This window comes from Cyanistes caeruleus, chromosome 3, assembly GCF_971803275.1.
Source record: "Cyanistes caeruleus chromosome 3, bCyaCae1.hap1.1, whole genome shotgun sequence".
NCBI lineage: Eukaryota > Metazoa > Chordata > Aves > Passeriformes > Paridae > Cyanistes > Cyanistes caeruleus.
The window spans coordinates 46021079-46038738 of NC_141703.1; the positions used below are offsets into that span (position 1 = coordinate 46021079).

Below are 17660 nucleotides of genomic sequence, written 5' to 3' on the forward strand. Positions count from 1 at the left end.
AACTAAAATTAGTTCGAAGTACAGTTTTACAAGTTCTCTTGGTTGTAATACCTTCTGTGCAGAAAGAAAAAGATAAGAGAATCAAGAACTGCCAAGTCAAAAATGAAATATTATAATGAATGTTGATACTTCATTGTGGGGCAATGAACCATCTATCATTCATCCTGACATTAAAGAATGACTATGCTTGTGTCGTGGTTTTAAACTAGTAACTAAAAAAATTACTTATTTCTTGCTGTGAGATATGGATTAGAACAAGAGCAAAACAGGCATAAAACTTAAAAGGAATAAAGAAAGTTTATTAACAAACTACAATAATAAGAACACCAGAATAAAATTCCAGAAAACCTCTTTTTATCTTCCACTACCTACCATTCTTTTGTTCACATGACAACAGAGACAAAAACTTTGGAACTTTGATGGTTAAAACAGTCACAATTCCTGCTACTGTCATTTCACCAGTCTTTGTAGAGAAACAGAAGTCTCGTTCTGTTAATTTATGGAGTTTCTCACAAGAAAACTATCTGTGTTATAGTTTTCCATTGCCCTGATGTCAGCTGCCCAGAGCTGCTGTTATCAGAGTTCACTCCTCCCATTTCACATCACTCTGAGGTGTGTATGGGCCACGAGTTTAGGGATGGCATTTTAAGGATGAGTTACTCAAAGGCAAAAGTCTTCTTCATCTGTTTCTATGAGCTCTACTGGAAAACAGTTTTTCATTGCCCCCCAAGGCTTCAAATCTTCTAGCACTTCACTGTATCACAATTACTCTACTTTTTACTCAAAATTTACACTTTGAACACTCCATTCCTCCCTACATACTCTATCATGAATTGAAGGAGTTCTTTCAGGACTTTATTGTCCATCTCCATAGCTTTAACAGAAAAATATTTCATCTTAATTAAAGCATCTCCTTATTCTCTACCTTTTCTGAAGCTTCTTTTCTGTCTCTGATACTTTATAAAGTCTCTTTTCATGTTGATTACTCTCTTTTTCTCTCTCTGGATAAAAGGATTAATCTGCAAGTCTCATCTGGGTAATGAAAGAGTTAAAATCTTGCCCAGGCTTTGTAGATGGCTCTGTGATCTCTGCCGGAGCAGGAGCTGGAGCTGTCTGCGATGGAAGATTCTTCATGGCTGCTCTGGAGAGTGTGGTTGCTGTTTCTGCTTGCCGCAGGTTCAGAGCCTCTTTCTTTCTTCACTCGGCAGTCTCTAGTGAATTTAGTCACAGTAAAACCTGCAGCCAAGCCAGAGCCCGGGGCAAGCCCCTCAGGCCCCATCTCCTGGCTGGGAGCCGCTGGGCCCAGCCCAGTCCCCGCCCGCGTGGCCTGGGCAGGGAACGGGAGGCCTGGAGCTCTGTTACCTTTCACAGCCAGGAAACAAAGAGCGCAAAAGTGTCCTGACTTTACATTTTAAGGTAGGGTTCACAAGTTGATCCTACTTTTCAATGGTCAAAACTGCTGTCAATTCCCAGTAATGACCGATAATTGGTCAGGACAAAAGACTCCCATCAGTCCCCAGCAACTTCAACTTCCTTAGCTCTCACAACCACCTAAAAGGTAAAGTCACCCCATGACAGCTTGATACTTGCATTCTCTAAACATTGTTTAACTCCAGTCCAGGCAAATTTGTTGCTGTTGGACAAGCAGTCCTATCAAGCATTTGGAAAACTCTGGACCTTCTTTTAGATGTAAAACTGTATAAAAAAATCTAAGAAGTCTTTAAATAAGAATTGTTAATTAAAGCCTTTTTCATGGAAAAAAGAGGAAAAAAAGAGAAAGAAACAATATTAATAAGGAAAACACATCCTAGGATTGTTTACAAATCTGGCAAAGACAGGGATAGATTTGCTTTTGTGGCTAAGTTCTAAATAGGTTATCCATAACATCTCTTGGTTAATTATACTCTTTCTATGAAATATCTCCAAGGAGGAATGCCTGGAGTGTGAAATCATGTAAACCAAATCAATAATCCTGAGGGGTGCTCATATGCTAGATTTCACTCATTGCTCCTATTAAGCCTGTATTTATTCCCAAGGTAAGGCAAGGTATCTCTTAAGAAAAGAAGATCTTTTATCACTTGATCTAGATAGAACCAAGAGACTTGATAAATGCATTTTATCTATTTCTTCCTAAGATTTCACTTTTTATCTCCTCTTCTTAGCTTTTCTTTATTCCCTCTAAATGTATCTTGATAGAAATGTTCAAATCAGACTCCACAGCAATTATATTTCCTTGAATTTTTTATCATATTATAAATCTCCACGTTGGCCTGAAGTAGTACTTCACCTGTACTTTGTTTTTTGAAGATTTAATTTTATTTTTTTGATCCACCTTTTATTTTTTTCTCTCAAAGCAAACTTCAAAAAACAAATGCCATATAGAATTCTGTTAACTATTTCACTTCTTCTCAGTGTTGAAAAGCTGAAAATTCTTATTTTTTAAATTTAGACTGGTGGTCCTGTCTCTTGAACTGGATGTTGTTCAGAAATAACTCAAACGCAAGTCCCATAGCACAACTGTCTTATGTGACTAGCATTGTGATTTACTGACACAGGCGCATGTAGGGAAAAAAGAGGGAATTGACCTGCAGGTCTAGGAAAGCCAGTGTTACAGAGTCACTATCAGATTTAGTTGCACTTTCAATGTAACTCTCTGTAAATTAAAGTGCTGAAGCTTTTGGGATATACATTATCTTCCTTTCCTTTCCTTTCCTTTCCTTTCCTTTCCTTTCCTTTCCTTTCCTTTCCTTTCCTTTCCTTTCCTTTCCTTTCCTTTCCTTTCCTTTCCTTTCCTTTCCTTTCCTTTCCTTTCCTTTCCTTTCCTTTCCTTCCCTTCCCTTCCCTTCCCTTCCCTTCCCTTCCCTTCCCTTCCCTTCCCTTCCCTTCCCTTCCCTTCCCTTCCCTTCCCTTCCCTTCCCTTCCCTTCCCTTCCCTTCCCTTCCCTTCCCTTCCCTTCCCTTCCCTTCCCTTCCCTTCCCTTCCCTTCCCTTCCCTTCCCTTCCCTTCCCTTCCCTTCCCTTCCCTTCCCTTCCCTTCCCTTCCCTTCCCTTCCCTTCCCTTCCCTTCCCTTCCCTTCCCTTCCCTTCCCTTCCCTTCCCTTCCCTTCCCTTCCCTTCCCTTCCCTTCCCTTCCCTTCCCTTCCCTTCCCTTCCCTTCCCTTCCCTTCCCTTCCCTTTCTTTTTTCTTTTCCTCTCTTTTCCTCTCTTTTCCTTTCTTTCCTTTTCTTTTCCTTTCTTTTCTTTTCTTTTCTTTTCTTTTCTTTTCTTTTCTTTTCTTTTCTTTTCTTTTCTTTTCTTTTCTTTTCTTTTCTTTTCTTTTCTTTTCTTTTCTTTTCTTTTCTTTTCTTTTCTTTTCTTTTCTTTTCTTTTCTTTTCTTTTCTTTTCTTTTCTTTTCTTTTCTTTTCTTTTCTTTTCTTCTCATCCACTCACCTGCCTATCTATCTAGGAATGGATATGGAACCTCTCCCTCTGCAGTGGAATTAACCACATTAAGTGTGGGCATCTCTCTTGATCATAAGTGGCCCTAGTAGAAAGAAAGTTGGAGCAGTTCAGAGCTAGAAAGGAAGAGGATAATTGTGCAGTATGGATGCTCAGGGGTTTAGTCATCATACTCATTCCTCATACTTTTTTTTATGCAACAATAAAACCTTATCTGTTACACATCAGCCAGGCCCGCAGTTCACCTTCTCTTTGGGTGATGCTGTTCTGTCCTTGTCCTTTGGGGCTCAGTAATATAAAGGTTTATAACATGTCTTCTGGATAGGTTTTTAGTTACCCTTAATCATCCCTTTTTTCCTCTAAAACTACAAGTGACATTAGGTTAGTTACAATTTTATGTATGAATTTCTTAAAAAAAGAAGCACCATAAGGCTGCAAGATAAAGCCGCTTTCCAGGTGCCCCCCTCAGTTAGGTTTCAAGCTTCCAGAACAATACCTGCATTGAAAAACACATGGATTCTAACTTGTCCCCTTCCTGGAGTGCTATGGTCATGGGTTCCAATGCCTAAAATTATTCCTAATTATTTTTACCTTTGCATTGGATATTACACATGGAGAAAGAAACCCTTTTATTCAGAAAGGTCAGTTTCACTATAATGAAAAACACCAAAGGACAGTATAGTAACTTATGATCCTATATTTTCAGAAAAAAAGGATGTGAATTTATCTTTTCCTGTTCTGTATTACTGTGGCTTTATTTTTATCTCTTCATTTATGCCTGTAGGAATAGCAGGAAAAAAAGGACTGAACCAAAACTGTTCAAAGGAGCATAAAATGAAGAATCCACTCTCCTATCCAGAATCAATAGAGTATGTATCTTCTACCTGGAACAAAAAAAACCCCAAAAAAACAACAAAAAACATTATGTTTTTAACCATAGCTACACAGTCATTATTTGTGGGACAACAACATATATTCTTGTAAATATAGCATTCCAGAATATACTACAGAGGGGTAACCAGTGGTGCTTATTGCAAGATAATACAGTTACAAATTGAAATCACAGAAGTTGATGTAACGGAGCTCTAAGAATGAACACCATCAACTGAGATGGAGATTTTTATGGTGTAATATGCAGAGCTGGAAAATGTTTATTTTAAAGATGACTATTTCTGTTTTATTACAGTTTGGACAAATACATAAATGACTAGATTCCTTTAATAGTTTAAAACAGAGTACCACTTATAAGGCTCAGAGTGATGTCTTTGTGAGTTTTTAATATTTCACTCAAAGCCAAGAAAAAATTAAGTATTTTGGCTAAGTGTCACCTGCTTTTCAATTGCTCAGTCTAATAAATAAAAAAAAAATTAAATTCATTATGCCAAGCAGAATAGCTGAAAAAGTCTTGCATCAATGCCTGTGAACTGAATTCATCATTTTAAAGCTTTGTATTCTGATAAAGGTTAGTCTGTGATTAGAATCATGCATTCAGCTGCTCCTATTAGAGTTGTATCATGTAATTTTAGTGTTATTCTGAAAAGTGAGAGAAGTGACACAACAGCCTATCTACCTATCTGTATTCAGTAAATGTGTAAATATATACTACCAGGTCAGCTTAGCTTTAGTTACAATAATTTACCACAGAAAAAATTGAAAATATTAAATTTTAGGTGTACTGAAAGGATCAACATTCAGAATTATTCTCATTCTCATTCAAAACAGTTATTATAGCAAATCATAAACCATGTATATGCAACATTTATTTTTCTACTTTCTTTTCAACTGTTCCTGAATCCCGTCATCAGAGCTGTATTCATTAACTCAGGCAGACCTTTAACACCAGTATCAAGATTACAGCTCTATGCATGACATTTTCTTCCCACTGTTAATTATTGCAGGGAATTGAATAATATTTCCATTTCTGGAATTGAAATAAATTGAAGCTGAATGTTTAATAATGTAAAGAATGTGGAATTTTATATTTTTTTTTTTCTTTAAACATATATCAGAACATGGTTGCACTAATCACATATTAGATTTTGTGCCTGTGGACAATTTTGACTTATGAGAAAGCATAACTAAGAATTAAATCTTCATGTCCAGTTGTTTGAGAAAACCTTTAACACTATGGCACTAAACTGACATATCACCGGACCAGTGAAGATGAAATTACAAGTCCAGCCTATACCTTGAAGTGTTTGTGCTGCTGCCTAACTCAATTCAAAATTCCATGTACCTAAACAATTGCTCTCATTTTTCCTAAAATCAGTTTGGCAATTAAGTTTGCCTCATTTGTCTTGTAAAGTAAACCATGTTCAGATATATTTAGGAAGGAAGGTGTGATGTAGAACTAAGGCATATGTTCCCAGGTATTTTAATCAACTCAAAACAACTTCTGAAACTCTCAAAGAGGCAGAAACCACCTATGTAGATACCCAAGTAATGAAGTCAGTTAAAGAATTGTTCCCATGAAATTTGAGTAAATTGACTTATTGAAACAGAGAAGGTATGGTCAAGTCTTAATAGAAAATTCAGTTTTGATGAATGATGGTAATAAAAGTATTTGGAGTAGTGTTAGAAATATTCTAAATAATGAAAAAATTTAAAAAATACTTTAAAGTTGTTGTCTTTTAAATAAAAGACAACAACTCACATACAGTCTATCTTGTACCAGCTGGGACATCCAAACTTTTGTTAAGGTCAGAATAGAATAGACTCATGATGTGGAAAAGTCTTTATTCAGTGAAAGTGAAGCATTTTCAGAGAATGCAAATTAAGGCAATGATGTCTTCAGATTTACTTTAAGAGAATGCATGATCTTCTAAGATTCTCTCTATGTATTTCCATATTGATTGTTATCAGCTCTATATAGACTATCACAACTGTCAAATGTCACCAATCAGATGGGCTGCCTGATTAACTTCTAGGCTTTTTTAAATGCTGTATTTTCTTTAGAATGATCACTGATTATAATACTTATAATAATAGTTGACTAAAAATTAAACCCTTCATAAATGAATAGTAAATACTTTATTTTCTGTTCTTTATCCAATCAAATATAGTATTTTCACACAAGCAAGGGAGAAGAGGTGAAGAGTGGAAAATTTAAAATATTGAAGGATAGATATGGAAAAGAGGGCTTTAGGTTTCATAAGTGCTTTATTTCATAGGATTTTTGATTATTTCTTAACCAAAAAACAAATGATCAGAGGTTCAAAATAACATTTAAAGTACTAATTATTTTATTTTAAAAATTCTAAAATATTTTAATTTCTCTTTACAATTCGACAGTTTTCAGACTATCATTCTTGCTCTTCTGTACTCTTATGAGAGAAACACAAGAGACTCTAGGGAATATGAATAGTGGAACACCCAGTGTATTTAAATAAAAAATTAAGCAAAACAAACACTGTTTTTCTTCAGACTGTAACATATCGGGGCAACTCAAAGAGTCTGAGTATTTTTGTTCAGATTATGTGGATGTTTAAAATACTTAGCCAAGGTGAGGGAGAAAGCGAAACATTTTATTTCTCGGAAAAGAAGTAGTTTCTAAAGCTGGTCCATTTTGAAGGAAAAAAGTAAGTGCTGAAGATAAAAAATTTGCGTGTAATGAATCCTTAAAATTTCACCCTAATGTATTCACACTGCTTTCATTCCCTGATCAAAATACATTACTTGAAGCACATAAAATATTCTGAACACAGACCGTTAAACCCAGCCCTCATTAGACATGGTGTATCTCCACACATCATTTGGATTTTTGGAGTCTGCCCAACTTATGGAATCATGATAAAATATGCCTAAAATCACAAGGATCATATTTTCCTGAAAGAAAAAGGGTACCACTCAAAACTGCTGGAATTTTTTTGCTAACTCTATTTCCTAAGAATCGTCTTGTACAAATTCCTAGTTAGAAGTGAACATAAATGCAGAACAACAAACTCTTATGCAGAATGGGCAGAATAACCAAAGGAAAAAAAAATATCTCCATATGCAAACCATATCCCGTAAACATGCAAGTACCTTTAGTGATTTAATGCATTACTATCTAGGAGGAAAAACTTGATTATGTCACTGTCAAGAACAATGAATGCTGGCATAATCTCAAAAGTCAAACACAGTCTACTGACAGTTACCTGTAAGAATTTTCTCTAGGGACTAATTAAGCAAGGTAAGCCATTGCCATGATGAAGCAAAAGAATGAATTTGATCTCCTGTACCACATGCACTATAGTATATGCATTAATTTGCTAAAATTATTCTGATTGTTTCTGCTAATAATAATCTCCAACATAACAAATAAGCTTATAAATAAGCTAATAAGCTTCATGAAATCATAAATTAAAAAAAATAGGGAAACATTTTTTCCTATGTTTGATAGTGTTCCATTTTATTTGGAGGTGTGGTTTGGAAAAAAACCCTGAACATTAGAGGTATTTATAGAACAGAATAAATACTTATTTTCCCCTTGAGCACAAGATCATAGTAAAAGTTCAGAAAATAGGACTCATTTTCAATTTAGATTTAAAGAATTCACAAGAAAATATACCAAACATGGATTTTAGGTGATTAATTCCTATTTATATTGATTTATTTCCATGCTTATAAAGCTTATTAAATATTTATAATACATTGTGTTTAAGATGACTCACTTTAGATCCAGTTCTCTGAATAAGTAGATCCATATAAAGGAGTCTGGTATTACATGTAAATTTAGACTATTTTCTGTCAATATTCTGCAACATTAGTAGCATTTAAATAATTTAATATATACAGGAAAACTATTTCAATTTTCCAGAAGTCTATATATTTTTCAAATATTTATTATATTTTTATTAACTACATTTTTGAGCATAGTGATCTAATGTTCCTTTGAAATTCAATAATTTTGATTTTTTCTATTTTTCAGTTGTTTCATATTCTTCCTATTTATATCTATCACCATCTTGGTTTTAGCTGGGGTAGAGTAAATCTTAGTAGCTGGTACAATGTTGTGTTTTACATTCAGTATAAAAATAACACTGATGGCACACTGATATTTTGGTTGTGGTTAAGTAATGCTTACCCTAAATTAAAGAGTTTTTCAGTGTCTCATGCTCTGCTGGTGAGAAGATGGACAAAATCCAGGAGGAAGTGTGGCTGGGACAGAAGACCTGAGCTTCCCAAAAGTTTATTCCACACCATAGAAAGTCTTGTTCAGTATATAATGCAGGGGAGTTGACCTGAGGAGCCAATTAGGGTTTGGGGATAGGATTTGGTATATGTCAGTGGGTGGTGAGCAATTGTATCGTGCATCACTTGGTCTGATTTTTTCACTTTATTTTCATTATTATTATTTACTGATATAACTTTATTTTACTTTATTTCAATTATTAAACTGTTTTTGTCTGAACCTAAAAGTTCTGCTTTTGATTCTCTGCCCTGCTCCACCAGGAGAGGATGGGAGTGGAGGGTTGGAGTATGAGCATGTGTGTCCATGTTCGCTGCTGGCTGGGCTTAACCCATGGCAACCCCAAAAGTAAATAAGCAATTTATTGTACTTCTCAATGTTTTTTGGCTGCCTTAGAGATAGTTGTCTCAGTAAAAGGTCAGGATTTTTTTTCCTTTGAGAGATAAACAGAAAAAAACTCCCACAGTACCTTGTACCATCATAATATAGACATCTAATATAACTAAAAAGCTTCTTTCTTTCAGTGTTTTTGTTTTGTCTTTATTTGTCTGTCTACCTGTTACTAATGATAATTAAGTCAATAAATAAATCAACCCATTCATTTTGCCTAATTCTGATCTTTGTCCTTATCTAATCTAAGTTTCTCCTTACAAGTAAGGAGGTTTTGAACTTGATCTTTGTCCAGATCTTATGACTTTTTGATCTGAATTGTACCTGCTAGGAAGCTTCAGCCACCATCATGAAAGTGTGTTTCATGTATGCTTATCCCAAGGCTTCAGCTAGCAAGGAGAAGACAGGAGAGAGTGACAATATTGGGATTTTCGATCCAAATTGGTAGACTGAACAGGGACCAGTGCAAACCTGGGAAATACCTCAGTAATGGAAAAGGGAGCCACTCAAAAATCATTGAATAACTAGACAAGATATGGACTGGGGTGCCAGCTCAGTTCTTGACAGATCTGGATTGTAGGTAGGGAGCTATCATAAGGAAAGGAAAGAGGTAAAACTGTTATTGACTTTCCTACATGATCCCATCAGATGGCTGGAAGAACTATGGATGTGACATAGAAAAAAGATTATCTGAACCCCCTAAGTTTTCAATTCATGTTCCACCTTCTCAGGCACTGTAAATTAAGCCTTAGTAACCTTGAGCCTCTCTCAGTGTGGGTACAAAAACCATCTTGTCATGACCTCTGACACAGGCTATGTATTCAACCTTTGAAAAATAGCTTTGTTTTTCAAGTTGTGCTTCAGAGTTTTGTGAAAGATCTGATCACTATTTCCTGCTATTTCCTTTGGCTTCGTGACTAATATTAGGCAATCAGTGACATGCAGGTTCTCATGGAAGTTCAAGATATCCCAGGAGAGTGCTTAATCAGCCTTGCCTCAGATGGAATACTTAAAAGTAGTCTGTCAAAATAATCTTCCATCAAGACAGTTTTTCTGGGGCAGGACTCTGTATTTCAACGTTGGGAAGACACTAACTGATAAATAGTGAACAACAGTAGTATGAAGGTCTTCTCCTTGGACATATATTTCTCTATGTAATTCATCTACTCTTGGGGGTTTTAATAAATTAAAAATATTCTTCCTGGGAGAAGTGAAATCATTCACATAATTGAGGTGCACATGAGAAACAATAATTGTTAAAATAAAAAATTTTCAGGTGATCAGTATGTCTATGCATTACATTGAAGTGATGGAAAATCCAGAAAAAGGTTCACTTGAGACAACTGTGTCTGAATGCTCATGAACTTTGGAATATATTTTTATTGTTATTACTAATATTATTTTAGATGCATAGGTATATGCACTTCTTTGTGTAAATCATTGGTAATTTACCAGGTATCTTACCTTTTGCCTCAGCCTGTTCCCATTTGCTGGCTGAGTACAATTTCTGCTGTCCACTTTTTTTGTAGAACTCATTTTTTTTTGCTTGAGATGTTTTCTGATGTGCCAGACAACATCTTTCAGTTACAAGCCAATCACAAAATATTGGTAAATAGTTAGACAAGTGATTATTGATCACACATATGTAAAAAGTTAAAAAACAGCCTATCCTAAATTTGTGGAGTGAGTGAAAATATGCCAATTACTTTGAATACACAAAATGTAACTGTTCCTGTAATATAACAGCTTATTCATATAAATTCTTCCTAAGAAGCAAGAGAAAGGATGAGAGAAAAGGAAGACACATGTAGAATTGGGTGAAGGAAGGGTTTCAGTTACTATGGTGATAACGAGCATATCCAGGCAAAATGTCACTGAAGGAGGAGTTGCTGAATGACTGAGTATTGTGCAATTCAGCAAGTATAAATGTCTTTGCATTTTTGCAAAAAAATTTTAAAAACCCGCACAACAGAAAACATATTTAAAATGGCCAGCACGTAGATCAAAAGTACTGAAGAAATTGTGAGAGCTTTTTTCCTTACTTTAAAGCTTACCTGAACCACATTCACTAACATCTAAGTACTCACAATGTCAAAAGGTTGTGACAGCACCATCATGTTTTCTGACCTCTCTTGCTTTTGCTCCCTCACCTGATTTCTGTGCATTTTTCTGTTTAAGCACAGCAAGAACAAACTTAAAAAAGAGAAAGAGACGTGTATGTCTTCATATATAACAGACTGGAATGAAGATTAGAGGACAGAGAAATAGAATCATAGAATCACAAGATCACAGAATAGTTTGGGTTTGATGGGACCTTTAAAGGTCATCTGGTCTAATCCCCCTGCAATGAGCAGGACATCTTCAACTAGATCGAGTTGCTCAGATTGCTATCCAATCTGACCATGAATGCTTCTAGTAATGGGGCATTTACTGATTTTCTGGGCAAGCTGTTTTTATTATGATAATGATAAAACAAAATATTTTAATCAGAATTATTTATTGCACAGTATGAGTGCTATAACAACTATTATAATATAGTGCACTGTGAAGCAATATTGAAGCAATTATATTAAAGCAATTATATTAAACCTGGCAAAGCCAATTATTAAGTAGAGATTGATGTTATTCACCCATAGCAAAGACCTTGGGCAAACCTCTTTTGCCCAACCTTGAGGAGTAACCTTGAGAGGTTTCCCCACTCAAGGGAGGAATCTCTAAACATGCAATATAAGAAGGGACAGATCTGGAGAGTAAAACACAGGAAGTTTTACCCCAGCATGAGGGAGAGCTGCTTTACACTGAATGTGACAGAGCACTGGAACAGACCTCCCAGGGGGGTCGTGTCTCTCAATGTTTCTCTGGAGGCATTCAAGGCCCACCTGGAAGCACTCATGCATATAACCTGCTCTAGGTGATGCTGCCTTGACAGGGGCGTTGGATAAATGATCTCCAGAGACACCTTCCATAAAGATAAGAAATGCTATCTGATGCCAGCAAACTTAATGCCATGAAGACGACTCTAGCATTGAAAAACCCCTAACTGTGGTGGTGACACCAGCCATGGAGTTGTATGTTAGTAGACTGGGTCTGTCAAAGAATATACATTCAAAACTAAAAGGTACATAAAAAGCATCCTATAAAGAAAGGACTGTTGTAGAATTTTAAGATGTAGAGTGAAATTTAGACAATGAAATGTACCAAATAGTACCAAGAAGTGATTAGGCAAGAAATGTTGAATAAGGAAAACATTACTGAAATAATACAAAAGATTTAAATATACAAAAGATATAAACACAAAAGATTTAAGCGACATATGCCTGAAGAAGAGGATAAAAAGATGAAATTTGGAAGATGCTGAAGACATTTAGAAGATAGTGGGTTGATCCAAAGGGCAGAGAAAACAGAAGATTAAATTAGTTGTTTTTGCTTATTTCTTGGTAGGAAGAGAAGAAAGACGGTAAGACGTCAAAGAAGTATGAAAACAATGAACACCCAAAGGCAGCAATGCTGTCAGCAGATTGAACAGAAAGGCTGAGATATTGTAAAGAGACAAGTGGCAGGAATTTGTATCAGTGTAAATACTGGTGAAGGAAGAGTAGAAAGAAAACAAAAGTTGTAAGTCTGTCAGGCAAACCACAACTACTGACAGTAGTGAATAGGTAACAGCAGAGATTTGAAGCAAAAGCTGGAAAGCTATTTTTTCAGCTTTTCAGTGTACAGGCTCCTTTTTCCTTGTACAAACACAATATTTCTTGCTTTCTAGATTTTTCTGGAATTAGTTCATCTGTCTGGTGCTATTAGGTAATGCTCACCAGTTAGGTAGAAGCAGTTATTTCATTTTAAGTGTCTGGGTTATTAGTATATTCACTAGGCACACACTTAGATTAGGAGTTTTTAGGTTATTTATCTACTTACCTTCAAAATCAGGTAACATATTTTGTTACGTATTTTTAATATTATTAAGGTAGAAATGTTTTAATGTACACCCATAAACAATAACTTTATTTTAGAAAAAAATAATTACAATCTATGGGCTACATTAATCAATTCCTTCTATTCAAGTTTAGAGGCAATCTTATCATTTTAATAGAATACTAAGGTAGAATAGCAATTCTCTCCCCCCTTTAATTTTCTTATGAATCACTATTAGTACTATGAACAGCTCATGCGTGCTACTTTCTAGTCCTTGTCCAGTGCATGACATAAAAATATACTAGTCTCTATTATGAAACACTTATTAAGCAGCTCAATATTACTTCAATTACTGCACAGATCTAGTCTTCTCCAAAATCTAGATTCCAAATCTTATTTCTTTTCAGACAGAACTGAGGGGCAAAAAAGGAATAAAACAATGCAAAACCAGCCTAAATAAGGAAAAGGAAACATGAAAATAAGTAAGTTATTAAAATATTACTTTATTGCTGTGGATGTAAAAAGGAATATTTATTTACACCAAAAGTGAAATGAAATTAAACAAAATAATTGTTCCATTTGAATATAAAATAATCTACCTGATTATAGCTGTCCTGAAAATATAATACACTTAAGGGGCTATGCATATGCTTTCATATGCTTGACCAGTAACTCAGCTAATATATTGTATTATTGTCATATTTTTGTTATACATTTTTAAATTCTGTAGTCAAAGAGACGTTATTCTGACTTTGGAGGTCTCATACTTAAAACAAGGAAAGTGAGAATAACCCTCAAAACATATTAGCTGTAAATGTTCTACTTCAATGCGTAGATATAATAAAAAAATCAAAATCAAAAAATTAAAAAATGGCAGGTTTTTTTAGGTTAAAAATAGATTTGCACTTACCAAAATGAAGCAATGAGGACCTGGTAAAGCAGATACTGAAGAAGATATTAAAGCTGTTATTATTTTGAAAGATTTGTATTTTTAAATAATTCTTTTATCTCATTATTTCTTATTAAGTGTTCATCTCATGTCATTTTTTCTGGCATCTGGGGCTCAATTCAGTTGCCTGCAGGTAATGACAGATGCCAGCTAATATGGGCAGGTGAATGAAGCCTTAGACACACAATATTTCTAATGTAGCATATGTAGATATTAGCCAGGCATTTCTAGACAAGGGATAATTGTTAGTACCTTATTATTCAGTCAAGGAAATAGCCATGTTTGGGACATCATTTATGCTATGTATGGTCTAAAATGCAGAATAATGTTCCTAAAATATATGTACCCTTCTCATTCCTTCTACAAAGAAATACAGGTAATGATGTTAAAAAGGTGTTGAAGTTTAAGGGCAAATAACAGTGCAGAGAGTAGAGGGACTCAGATAGAAAAATGTTTCAATCACTTGTATATATGAAATTTTATGAATTACATTAATTCTGTTATTTGGGAAAGATGGCACAGTCCAAGAAATAAACCTGGTTGTAATGGTTCCTAGCACAAGTTCCTTATCCTATTGGGAAGGTTGTGCAGTCCAGGATAAATCTTGCTTTTGCTGCTGATATACTTGATACAACAAACTCAGATCTGCATCTGGCAAGGGCCATAAAAATCGAAACAGGGCTTCTATAGATAAATCAGCAGCAAAAGGAAGACCTAGAAAATGTGAGTTTGTTACTTACTGGTGCAGAGTGCATGGCAACAAAAGAAAAGGCTGAGATATTCAATACTTACTTTATCATGGTCTTTTTTGTTTAGACTGGCTTACAACGGTCCCTGGTTCCTGAGACCTGTGGAAAAGTCTGAACCTGGAAAGATTTACCATTTCAATAACCTGGACACACACAGATCTATGGGATTTGGTAGCACATACCCATAAGCACTAAAGGAGCTGACATCACTGTGAGGTCACTTGTGATTATCCATGAAAAGTAATGGCAACATGCTTACTTAATAAGCTGGTTTCAGGGGACTAGAAAAAAATAAATGTCCCTTCTGTCTTCCAGAGGATGAAGAAGGAGGATCCAGGGAACTATAGGTGAGTCAGCCATATTCCAGAAGATTATTGTCATTATCATGATTTAGCTTTTGAAACAAAAGGAGGAGGGGCACAGTTTAATACAACCTAAACATCCATGTATTAAGGAATGATGTTCAGCTCCAAGATGTAGAGCCCTTAATGATGACAACTCAACATAACTGTGTATATATGAATTACATACCTAATCTTTGTATTCAAGAGAGATGTGAAAGATGGTGATGTAGCCAACATAGCCAATGAAGACTTAATATTAGTACCTATGTTGTCCCTATACCTACAAAAATAATTTTAGAGATCTAAATTTTGCAACTAAATCTGACACATGTGATAAGAGAAAAAATTATTTCTAGACATATGGTTGTTTACAAAGAATTAAATGGATATTTTTGTTAAGTAAGTGCTAATTTCTATCTCTGAAATCAGTGCAAAAATACTGATTACATTATTAGCATAGGTAAAAAATATAAAGCTCTGGAAGCTCTATATTAAATTCTTTATATATATATATATATATAAAGAATATATATAAAAAGAATATAAGTTTTTTATAAAGAAAAATTTAGGTATTTTAGAAATATATATATATATATATATATATATATATATATATATATATATACACACATATATATAAAGAATAATTTAGGGTTTTTGTTTACATTATGTCTTCTTTATCCTTTCCTCCTCTTATATTAAGTATAACTCTACTGTACTAGTAACTGTGGTTATGAATACACATGTTGTTTAGAAAACAATCATATTAAAATAATTACCAACTCCAAATCCTGCTACAAAAATTTGAGCTTTAATTACTGGAATGAATATGCATGTCGGAATAAATATTAAAAGAAGCAAGTATGTTTAAATTGAAATTGACTAACTTTAAATTTATTAGGAAAACTATATGCATTCAAAATATCTGAGTGCTCCAGCCATTTAGCTCTGTTAATCATACTTAAAGTAATTAGAAACTCAAAATCAGCTTTTATCTTTTAACAGTAGCCAGAGTTCTTGTATCATTTCTAGTGCAGCTGCTAAAGTTCATGTACAGAGCATGAAAAATTTACTAAGAGTATAATGACTATCTATTATTCAGAGGATTAATTTAAAAAATATCAATGACCATTTAGCAGTTTTTTCACACTTAGAGTCCCAATAGATTTCATTGATATACCTTGAAATTTGCTTTCCCGTGTAACAGCTGCAGTACAATACCTAAAGGATTGAGGGATTGGCTTTTGAATATTAGAATAGGTCAAGCAGTGAGTCATCAACAGATAAATATTAAAAGATAGTAAGAAGAAAAGAAAAAATAAGTTCAAGAAGTTTATAAAAAGCAACATGCTTTTCTTATTTCCCCACTAGTAAACAAGTGATAGTTTAGCAAAACACATAATAATGGCAGTTTAAAAAATATTTATATGATGGTTATATCTTTTTTTACTGGGAAGACTGAAAACATGGAAAATTAGTGCTACCAAGACTTAAGGTATTTGTAGAAAGTTTGGGTTTTTTTTCCAGAAGAAGAGAAAAATTTTTTCAGTGAAGATACAACAAAATTAGTGCTAGGGAATAAATTATAAGTTTTCTCTGTTTTTTTAAATCTCTAGTGTGAAACACTCAAAGCAATTTACAAATTTAAGTGGAATCTGCCTAATTGCTTCACATATGGGGAAAGAAAAAATGTATTGATATATCATCCATATTACTTTATTATTGTTTTTTCCTTTAAAAAATATTTCCAAAATTTTTTGATCCGATATTTCATTACAGCAAAACCAGGGCTGTGGTATGCTCAAGGAAAGTAAAAGCTAAGGAGCAATGTGGAAGTATTCGATGCCATTTCTGTTTTGTTCAAAACTTCATGATCAAAGTGAGTCTCTGGGGTGTAAAACCATTTGGTTTCAGGTTCTTTTTCCATTCCATCTGATTGAAATCACTGTTCTTAGTGAGCATTGCATATGGCACCAGTTAGAATATTCTAAGTGCAAGGCTTTCAATCATATTTTGAAAGCTTTTCTTCTTTTGTAAAACTAGTCATTTACTGATTAAAGTAAGGTCCAGAATCAAATGATAAGGCTCCTCTCACCTCTTCAATGTGTCTCTACAGGTGAGCTAGTCTTTCTGCGCTCCTTCTTTGCTCAGTGAAGAGAAATAAGCACTTCTAGGACACGATTCATTTAATCCTATAGTAGGTGTCAGAAATAGGTCAGGTGGATTTCTCCCTAAATAGTGCCTCCTTTTCTCTATTGACTATAAAGAGAACCTAGGGTGACTAGCTCAGCTGTATGGTAGACAACTAACACAAGATAAAATTCATGCTACCCGGGATGTGTCAGCAACTAATACTAAAAGAGTTCAGATATTTAGTAATGGGTGACCTAGTTTACGGATACACTTTGAGACTAGGATTCTGTTTTTCTGCATTGCTACTATCCCCTTCTTCCTCTTCAGGAAGAAAGATAACTAGTTCTTGTCAGGACTCAAGCAACCTTCTATTAGTCTTGAATTATTCAGTATCTTAGATGAGTAGCTCTTCACAGAAAATATATGCAGAACTGCTTTTCATATTACTTTCATTATTCTGTCATGATCTGTAACACAGTGAGAAAGAGAATTAAATGCTAATCAGAAGATATATGTCTGATAATGTGAAAGGTTCGTATCTCAAAATGCATGAAAAAGTCTCTTGAATACCAGCA

At 34.5% G+C, this 17660-nt stretch overlaps 1 long non-coding RNA gene across 3 annotated transcripts; it reads left to right on the forward strand.

Moving 5' to 3' along the window:
• The first annotated feature begins 333 nt into the window (after positions 1-333).
• Positions 334-16859, forward strand: LOC111925339 (uncharacterized). Of its 3 annotated transcripts, none has more exons than XR_015284504.1 (5): positions 334-1558; positions 4223-4307; positions 13318-13392; positions 14676-14955; positions 16732-16859. It is a non-coding gene; the product is annotated as an uncharacterized LOC111925339 (long non-coding RNA). The 3 variants fall into 3 exon arrangements; XR_015284503.1 differs by having other exon boundaries at positions 334-1416; XR_002862208.2 differs by lacking the exons at positions 13318-13392; positions 14676-14955; positions 16732-16859 and adding an exon at positions 8516-8945 and having other exon boundaries at positions 334-1416.
• Positions 16860-17660: the final 801 nt, after the last annotated feature.